Raw genomic sequence first — 10054 nt, forward strand, 5'->3', positions numbered from 1 at the left:
GACAAACAGAGGTCTCTCACTCTGTTTAATCTCTGCTCAGCAAGAACTAAAGCATCCCTGTGGTCTCAACACTGTTCCAGCACAAGTCCAAAATGTAGTCATACCAGTTACTATGAGGGAAGCGAACTCTATCCCAGCCAAAACCAGCCCAGGGCCCCTAGAATTTAAGAAGAACATGAAGGTCCTTGAATGGAGTCTCACAGGAAGGGAAAAAAGCTGGTAGAAGTGTTGGAAGGAATTTCCTGTGAGGAGCAGCTGAGGATTCCTTGGTTTGTCCAGTTTGGAGAAAAGGGGTCTGAGGGGTGACCTCTTTTCTCTCAGGAGTCCCAGCACAGGAAGGACATGGAACTGTTGGAGAGAGTCCAGATGAGGCCAATACAGCACTGAGAAGCTGGAGAACCTCTGCCATGAGGAAAATCTGAGAGAATGAGATTTTTCAGCCTGGAGAAGAGAAGGCTTTGAGGTGACCTCACTGTGGCCTTGCAGTGCCTGAAGGGAGCTACAAGAAAGATGGAGAGAGACTCTTGACAAGCGCCTGGAGTGACAGGACAAGGGAGAATGGCTTCCCACTGACAGAGAGTGGGTTTAAGTGGGATATGAGGAAGAAATTCTTCCCTGTGAGAGTGGTGAGACCCTGGCACAAATCCCCAAAGAAGTGTGGTTGCCCCATGCCTGGAAGTGTCCAAGGTCAGGTTGGACAGGGCTCTGAGCAAGCTGGGATAGTGGAAGGTGTCCCTGCCCATGTCAGAGAAGGTGAAATGAGAAGATCTTAAGGTCCCTTCCAACCCAAACCATTCTATGATTCTATGATTGCTGTATTCCCATCTTTATAGAAACATAACACATTGCTTTTCTCATTTAAACAAATTATAGGAAAAAGTTGAGTGGTTTTTAAAAAAATAAATACCAATTCTGATTGAACATATTTCTTCAATAGAAAGACAATTTTCTATTATGGATATATGCTCTCAGGGCCATCAGATCTGGAACACCCTCTGGTGCCAGTGGTCATGGCAGAGGCTTCTTCAAAGAGCCAGAGAGGTGTTCTGGTATTCTGTGCCTCATGTCCCATAATCACAGGCCCAGAGAAGCCAAGCAAACACCAAATGTGTGAGAGAAAGAAGAGGAAGTGAAGCAGTTTCTGTGGTGGTTGATGACTCAGAAGTTTGTACTGCAGTTAAATGAAGGTTTGCAGTGGCCCTCAGACCTGACAGGGAGACGTGTCTAGAAATTCTGTGGCAGGCTGAAATAATGAGGCCTAAACAACAGACCCTGACCAAGGCCTGAACAACAGACTCTGAGCCAAAGTTGCCTCTAGATGAACCTTCCAACCAAATGTTATATATATATATATATTCAATCATTAATGAGCTATTGTTAATAAATGACATTAATAACATAACATAACATAACATAACATAACATAACATAACATAACATAACATAACATAACATAACATAACATTTCATTAATGAAATATTGTTAAATTAATTGTGTTTGTTTATTGGCAAAATATGTGTTTACCTTTCCACATCCAGAAACTGGATAAGGCCACATCTGGCCTAGTTAGGGGTGTACACAATCAAAGACAATTCCCTTGGTTCCCCCTTGAGCCCTTGACAAACCTTTGGAGTAAATCCAATAGAGGAATGAAACTAGAAATTATTAATGTCAGTTTGTTTGTTTAAGAGTATAAAAAATGGCCTACTGTCACAACTAAGTTGGGAAGCCATTCCACATCCCCACAAAGGTGGAATGGGTCGGAGAGAACCTTAAAGATCATCTTATACCAAACCCCTGCCATGGGGGTGCCCCTTCCAGGTTGCTCCAAGCCCTGTCCAACGCAGCCTTGGACACTTCCAGGCATGGGACAGCCACAGCTTCTCAGGGCAACCCTAAGTATTCTGCAATTTTTCAGCTCCACCAAGTCTCAATTCCTTTTTTCATTCAGAATTTTCCTTTTTATTAGGGAATTGCATTGCTAATTTGACAGTTGTAACATGGACTGAGTGTAGGAAACATCCATTGAGTTAAATCAACTTTTTTGGTTTTTATTGCTGGTTTTCTGGAGTGAGAAGCACATGATAGCATCAATCCCACAAATTTTGCCATAAAAATAGTTCCCCTCTTTCCTGTGGAATATTGCCTACGCTCATCAGCAGGTTCTGCTGCATCTTGAGAGAATGCTGACTGTGTGGGCTGGTGCTGCTTGAAGAAGGAAGGTGCAATACCCCACTGAGTTGATGCTTTTGAACTCCATTTGACAAGGATGGTGCAAATGCCATGGGGAAGAAGTTAAAACAGGGATCCAGCTCCCCTTGTAAATCCTTTTATGTGATACTGAGATGCTGCATAACTTAATACTGGAGATAGCACACAGGGCAGTTTGTATTGTATTTCTGAGCACTTAGCCACACTTTTCAGAATTTAAATGTATACTTATTTTTTCTCTGTGGTATTGTGTATTTCCCACAAAACTATGATGGGTAAATATCTTTAGTAATTTAAAGATATTTTCCTGTGAGTATGTATGGGTGGGACAATGGCCCTGCATGTCTTTGTTAATAATGAGATGTCTGTGTTAATAATTCTGCTGCAATTCCTTAGCACCTAATGAATTTGGCTTCCTAAACACTAGCTAAGGGCATGGGCAACATCTGACAGCATTTTCCTAACAGAGAAGCCCTCACACTCCCACTTCACTCCTACTCTTGCCAGCTCTGTTCCCATTTTTCCAAGATGAGTCATGTCCGTCTTTTGGCCTCTGCAATCCCAAACTCAGTGTGCCCATGACCAAGAAAGACAGAAGAAAGAGAGATTTTTAACATACCAGGCTCTTGGCCAATACTTACATTATGCAGCCTCAGGTCAGAAGTGAAGAATCTTCTGGGGTCAGTTGAGTCCTATGTATCTCTGTATCTTATCAAGAAAACAGATCTGGTGAAGATTTCATTACAAGATCCAAATTCAAAGATAAGTTATCTGCAAATCATCTATTCTGAAATGGATAAAATATTTAAAATATAATATACATTATGAACGAAGAATGCAGTAAACACTTGGAAAAACAACCCTCCTTTGGGTTTCCTTTGGGAAAGCAAGCCTTTTGGGCCTTTTTTCATCACTTGACAATTCCAGATAATGACTTTTATTTGGTTGTAGTAAAAAGGAAAATTGAAACAAAAACCAAGCATGTGAGAGAGAGAGGCTTAGAAGGAAGATTTCAAATAGAAAACCTCACTAAAATTCTACTTACAGTAACTAGGATGTCTTTCCCTCAAGCTATCTGTTGCTAGGGTTCTGTGGATGTGGTTGACAGCTGAGCAAATGTGGATTTTTCTGGATTTAATGTGCTTGCTTACTGTATCCAGACCTATAATAATTGGGAGATATTTTCTGATATGTAAAAGATTTGAAAAAACCTGTAACTTTTTTGGGACCAAAATTATTTTCTAATATAAACAAAGAGTTTCTGCTACCAAGGAGGAAAAAAATCATTGTTAACATTAAATATATTTTCTGAAAATAATGGAATGTTTAACAATTTTGAAATCAAACATTTCAATTTTTCCTTTCAGGATGTTCTTTTAGGAGAAATTAAATGCTTTGGGTTTACACCAAATCACTTTTTAAAAATCATTATTAAACAAATAAGAACAAGTGTTTCTTCTAGTTTTCTCCTGCCGTAATTCACAGCCAAAAGGTCCCTGTCTGGGTCACAATCCAAGAAAGATTTAAAAAGTGGTTTTAACAAGAATCATTTTGCAACCAGCTCATGACCATAAGGAAGGCTGGCTACCTCATTCCCTCCAAAGTTTACCCATTTTTAGACAAACATTGTGACATATTTTGTGCAACATATATTTATTGTTGTGTGAAAGAGGAACTGAGAACAGCTGAACAAAGTAAAACCACTGGAACTGGTATAAACTCTTTCTCTCTGTATCTGGATAAAATTAAGCTGTCGGCTTCTCTTTTATATTTAACGGAAAACAAAACAGTCTGGTTTTTATTTAGCAGCCTTGGTGGCATTTTTCCCCCTCTAAACTCCAGCTGCTTTAACATCAGACATCTATACTTAGTGGTTGCCTGACAGTGGAAAAAACAAGAATTCCTAAGGATGTCCTACCCTATGCCTGACACATCTCAGTGTGCCAGGGCCTCACCACCCTCACAGGGAATGATTTCTTCCTCATATCCATCCAAACCTGCTCTCTGTCAGTGTGAACCCATTGCCCCTTGTCCTGTCACTCCAGGCCCTTGTCAAGAGTCTCTCTCCATCTTTTCTGTGGGCTCCCTTCAGGCACTGCAAGGCCACAGTGAGGTCACCCCAAAGCCTTCTCTTCTCCAGGATGAACAATTCCCAATTCCCTTTCCAGGCTGAAGATTCCCAATCCTCTTAGCCTTTCAATATACCTTTTGTCCAACATACTTGGAGCATGACCCTTGGCAGAGGGGGATGAAGAGGAAATCTGTTCATCTTACGGAGAAGCATATGCTGCCATTTCAGAAGGCACCTACTGGCACAATATCAGATCCAGGCAGCTCTCCATGAGGGCTGAATCCACATGCCACCCAGCCAGTGTGGATGTGCAGTTCAGCCCCATCAGCTCCTGTTCCTCATGGTCACAGCAGAGGCAGAACATGCTGGAAGGATCCAGGAAGGTGGGGAAATGCAGCAGTGGAAATGCAAGCTGGCCAGAACAAAAGCATGGGAGGAACAAGAGGAAGAGCGTTCTCTTGATTCCTGAGAAGAACATCACCATCATCTCTGCAGTCTCTGAGTCTTGCTGATACCTTGGGCAGCTAGAAGAAGCCCAGATTACTCGGAAGTGCTCAAGGCTGGGACTGTTGCCAGGAAGGAGGGCCGGAACCCAACTGTTCTATATTCAATTTAAAATGTAGGAAAGATCAACACTTTACATAACATACCCTGGCACCCTGCCTGAGTGAAACTGTACTAAGCCATCTCATATACATCTTTAAACATTTTTAACAGCTGTTTTGTCCTACAGACCCTAAACAAGGCAGCCAAGTCTTTACCTCCTACCCAGTACTGCTCAGGGTGGGTGAATGTTGGCTCTTCTCACCAAGGAAAAGGGGCACTTCTGATGAACTTGTCCTGCCACTGCAGATTCTAAAATGAATCCCGGTTGTGCCACTCTTGTGGGATGGTTACGGACAAATTTGTAGGAAAGAAGCTAAGCCTTAATGCCATGGCTTATCAGAGGGAGCTGTTGTGGCACATGGAAAGGGCTCCTGTGATAGCAATCTGGAAGAGTAGAATAAGAAAAATGCCTCTGCTCCATGTGCTATACCTTGGTGAGAGTGAGTCATTGGAGAAAAGTGCATCATCTCTTGTGCTGCCTGAGACCTTTCAGGCTATTGACATAAAAACGATAACCCTCAGCAGGTTTCTGACCAGTTCTGCCATCATCTCCAATTTGCCCAGCTGCATAATCCACTACATTATCCCAGACCTATGGATTCTGGAGGACATGGCAGTTTACTCCTATTAACTTTCAGGGAAAATGTAGAAAAGCCATTTGTATTATTTTACTGGGGCAAGTGTTGGAAGAACAGATGAATAACAGAGAAGGAGAGTTACCTGATCTGATCCTCAGGCACAGGGTTTATAGAGATCAAACTGTATACAGATTGCTTGAATCTCAGGTTATGTTGTTGACAGTCCTGCTTTAGACAGGACTGTACAGTCCTGAAGTATATTTATGTCTTCTTATTTCAGTTCTCTAATAAAATACTGACACTTTTTATACTGTCTGCTCCAGAGAAGCCCAAGACTCTGTTTTTGGGGGGAACGAGGGCTGAAGGATACAGTAATGCAAATTGAGTATTTGGAGGTTAGGACAGCACAGGGATACCAAAACTGAGAGACTTTGGCCCCTCTGAGAGATGAACCAAAGAGAGAAATAATCATGAAGTGGGGAGGGAAAAAGGCAAGGGAATTTGCATCTTGCAGAGCTGCCCATGGGAGAAATTTTCACTGCGGTTAGTTCTCCACTTTTAGGCAGAAAATCCTTTCCTCACATGGAGAAGAGTGTGAGATTGGAGGATGCAACTGAGACACTGCTGGAATGTGCAACTCTCCTGGAATTACAAGGAGAAGTGGTTTGGCTGTGTGACAAGGATTGGAGTTGCATGGTCTCTTGGGTGGAACAGGATGTGGTGGTGTTTGCATGGCACTGCTGAGGGGCGTGGGAGAGATGTGCAGGAAGATTCCACAGATTGGCAGTGAGCAGAATGCCAAGGAAGATTTTAAATTATAGATGACCTGAGAAGAGGGAGGAAGATAAAATCTGCTTCCTGTAGAAAACTAAATGCTCCTACAGGAGCCAAGTGTGAAAAGAAAGAGAGTCAGAACTACAGGACGCAGTGGCACCTCAGAGTATCTGCCTCAGGCAAAAGACAGAGACAGACAGGAGAGAAAAGCAGTGAAGTTCCACTGAGTTTTCTCTCTGGGGATTAGGATGACATGCAACAAACTCAGAAGGTGAAGAAGAAGGAAAATGCTATGCCCAGTACTCTCAAAACAGCCCTGATTGTTCCACTGCTGAAATCCTTTGCTGGCAGCACACACATCCCTGACTCAAAGCCAGCTTCCACCCCACATCTCCCCAGCTCAGCAGCTCCCTTTTGCAGTGCAGGAAGCAGCAGAATACTGTTATATAGAGCCAGCTGAAGCAATGTGAGTATCATTTCACAGTATTTTCATTCTGGTGAGGTTATTTAATACCTCTGTTCTTTCAGGACAAATTTTAACAAAAAATTCAACTTAAAAAGAAATTGGGTTTAAAAACGTCTGAAGGCTGATACCCAAATAGGTTTTTAACTGAGTGGTAACTTGAAACTATTGTAACTAGGCTAAAAAATATCCTTGCATTCCACTACTCACTTCTTTGACAGCCCTCTTTTCCATGAATACATCCCAGATTCTCTATATTTCAAAAAGCTATAGCCCTTGTGGAAGATGGTGCCAAGCTGACTCACCTTTTGCCATACATCTGCAGGGCTATTTTGCCATACATCTGCAGGGCTACTTCTTCCAAATCCTATGGATCATATGGAAGCAGCAGAGGAGCTGTAAAGCTCCTTGTTGAATAACACATGCAATCCTGAAGGAAAGGGGGTGGAATAAGGGAGATTTTTTCACAAGCTGCCTTGTGAAAAGACTTCACCTTTACTTAATGTAATTTCTCAGCTCTTTCACTGCTCTGGGCTTGTTTATCCGTAGCTGTGTTGCACAAATCCTCCTGTTCCAGGAGTTGTCCCTCTGCAACTGTGAAAAGCCCTTTCCTTCTTCATAGGCTGAAAATCCTGGATGCCCAAAAAACCTGAGGATAGAGAGGTGGAGATTCTCTTTATAATAAGTAATTTGCTAAGTGGGTTAGCAGGGACAGATACATCAGCATGTGAGGGATATTTACAGAATGAGGAATTGTAGGATTGCAGTTCTTTTTTCCCCCTTTCCCTTTTCAAGCTTTAAAAAATACTGCTAAAGGCAGGGGCATCCCAGGTGATGGCTAAAGGCATTTTGGAACAAATGTAAAGAGTGTCTACACAGCCATTTTCTGAACAGACTTGTCACTTGAAAGCTCAGAGCACTGGAAGCACAGGGAGGGTCAAAGATGAGCAGTTCCCAGGCTGATAAATTTGCTTTACTTGTCTCACATAGCAAACAGGAGGGTACAGGCACACCCAGAGCTGCAGAAATTGATGCCTGCTGATAAATCCTTGCACAGTAGATCAGGAGCAATCAGGAGAGTCTCTGCTTTTGAAGGCCTACCGATGTGGGCTCTGCAATGGCTGTGCATTTGATGTACTGCAGTTTTACCCTCCCAGGAGCAGTGGTTGAAGTGCAACTATGCAGAAAGCACTCAGTTCCAGAAAGGCTGTTATTTACAAACAGTTTTGTAATGAGGTTTCAGAGACAGAAGTGTTCTAATAGTTGGTCACTGAGCCTTTGTGTCCTCACAGCTCGGTTATCTGAAGATCTGTATCTGACATCCTGTAAATACCCACTGCTGCAAACGTGCTGGCCCCTGCACGTTATCTTCAACTCAGTGATGTGGCTTCCTAGAACTTCTCCATATTGTGATACCCCTCCCAACCTCACATCCCAAATCACTTATCTGTGCTGTAAAACTGCCCAACAACTGGAAGATAGAATCATAAAATCATAGAATGGTTTGGGTTGGAGGGGACCTTAAAGATCATCTCATTTCAACCCTCCTGCCATGGACAGGGACACCTTCCACGAGACCAGACAGACAGGCCAATGTGCATAGACGGACAAGAAAGCAGCCACCTCATTTTCTTGGCAAATGTGGTTAAAAAATGGCAATACATAGAGAAACTAATTATGATGCATGGATTGGGCTTTTCAAGAAAGGAAATTATCATTGCTTCTTTCCTCTGTGAGACTGCGTCATGGAAAGTCTGAGGGTGGCTCCAGCTGAGCATGAGTCAGAGGATTTTTCTCAGCATTTTGTAGGTTGCCCTCTTACACAGAGAATTTTCTCATTATCTGCTTTCAAATGGCACAGGGATGAGGATGCTACCTGTGTCTGATGGACTGACTTCTTTCTGCAGAGGAATGTGAAAACAGTGATTATATCTCAGGGCTAGATATTTCTGCCAAGTAATTTCTATTTATTTTTATCATCTCTGAAAAAAATCCAACAGTTATCCACAAGAGCCCTTATTAGGAAAGAGTTTGAAGATGGAGATTGCCACGAAGGCTGCAGGAATTAAACCAGAACAGCAGGTCAGCAAGGAAAGAAAGACAGCAAATTCATGGCAGCTACAGTGAAATGCCATCTATCTGCCTTCTATATGGAAGGATGATCAAACTGAATTACAGGCTCAGATGACTTTGCCACTTTTCCCTCAACACTGAATGCCTTGGAAAACCCATCAGCATATGCCATGAGAAATAATATGATGATGCTTACTACAAAGAGCTACTGAAATATAACAAATTGTGAAGAAAACATGGCTCCAGCACAGAAGCCCATTTATTAAATGAGGTTTACACCTTCATTAGGGTGACATCCATTCCAGGGGTCAAGGGCATCTCAATATAATTGATCCCAAACTTTGCTCCTGAGGTAGAACGGACAAAAACCCAAGTGCACAGTTGTGAGAATCAGATACTCTAACTTGGGAAGGGAATGTGACGGAGCAGATGAAGAATGAGCAGCAACTGCACCAAACTAGTAAATTCTTGTTCCAAGGGTCTGAGAAATGTGATGAGGGCTCTGTCCACACTCTGCAGTGCACCCACCCTGTGCAGAACAGAACTCACTTTTCCTAGTACATCATTCTGCTGCAGAATGGGAATGGGAGCATTTTATAGTCTCCGTGAGGGTTCAGCTGCAAAGGAGTCTCTCTGACACCAGAGGTACAAATAATTCTGACACTGCAAGCTGGCCTGCTTGTTAGGAATGTCTGCATCACAGCAGGATGGTATTTGTCTGCCAAAATACTCTTGTAATTCTCTGCTCAATTGCCCTCAATAATGGGCTATTGCCCTTCTTGGGTCACTCATTTTCCAGGCGTTTCTTCAGGAGTCCCAGGATTTGCCTGAAGCTGAGGGGATGATCACAGCAGTCCATTCTCCCTGAGGTGACTCCTACCAGTAAGTGATTCAGCTGTACCTGTCAGGTGGCTTGTTTACTCCTGTAACACTGGAACTGTTTGAGGACCATTCCCATATCCTGTGAATTTTTCTTTTGCAAAAGAGCCTGTGGGAGCTTGCTGCTATGGTGACTCTAAACACCTCTGAACACCTCTTTCCCTTGGGGCTGCTGCAGTGTCACTGCTAAAGTAGCAGCTGCTTTTGGTAGGACAATTTTCTCATTATTCCTTTTCAACTGAATTTCTAGCTATAAGCTCCAGTAAATGTAACAGGTGTAATGAGGTGGGTGCTTTACAAATGCAGTGAAAAGATAGTCTGCTGTTCGAAGAGTGAAATACCTAAATTAAACACATTAAGTGCATAAGCCAGAGGGATCATAGAAATTAGTTTGGTTT

The sequence above is a fragment of the Ammospiza nelsoni genome, chromosome 5 (assembly GCF_027579445.1).
Source record: "Ammospiza nelsoni isolate bAmmNel1 chromosome 5, bAmmNel1.pri, whole genome shotgun sequence".
Taxonomy (NCBI): domain Eukaryota; kingdom Metazoa; phylum Chordata; class Aves; order Passeriformes; family Passerellidae; genus Ammospiza; species Ammospiza nelsoni.